This window comes from Castor canadensis, chromosome 15 (assembly GCF_047511655.1).
Source record: "Castor canadensis chromosome 15, mCasCan1.hap1v2, whole genome shotgun sequence".
NCBI classification, from domain to species: domain Eukaryota; kingdom Metazoa; phylum Chordata; class Mammalia; order Rodentia; family Castoridae; genus Castor; species Castor canadensis.
In genome coordinates, this window is record NC_133400.1 from 17,877,944 (window position 1) to 17,878,413 (window position 470).

Below are 470 nucleotides of genomic sequence, written 5' to 3' on the forward strand. Positions count from 1 at the left end.
AACCCAGGGGAAATTGTTCATGAGAGCCTCTCTTGAAAAAACCCTTCACAAAAAAGGACTGATGGAGTGGATCAAGGTAAAGGCCCTGAGTTCAAACCCCAGCACCGCAAAACACAAAAACAAAATACTCAACATGAAACAGGACGCACAAGAGTGGTTCAGGTGGTAGAGCGCCTGCCTAGCAAGCATGAGGCCCTGCGTTCAAAACCCCAGTGCTACCACCACACAAACACAAAAAGAATCACAACTAGGAATCCAGAGTACAGGGTGGGGCAGAGTGGGTAAGAGTGGAACAGAGATTGAAAACTAAGTTTTATTTTTATTACTTTTTTCTCCCACCATGTCTCCCCATTCACAATGCAGGCCAGGAACATAGTCTGGTCCAACATGTATATGGGGTAGATTTACTTTCCCTCCTTTTTCTAAACTGTCAGTGTAAGAACACAGCCCGTGGTAAACACCAGGAGGTC

The 470-nt window shown here is 45.5% G+C and overlaps 1 non-coding gene across 1 annotated transcript; it reads right to left on the reverse strand.

Moving 5' to 3' along the window:
• Positions 1-338: 338 nt before the first annotated feature.
• LOC141417733 (small nucleolar RNA SNORA51) lies at positions 339-470 on the reverse strand. The gene has a single exon (XR_012442372.1). It is a non-coding gene; the product is annotated as a small nucleolar RNA SNORA51 (small nucleolar RNA).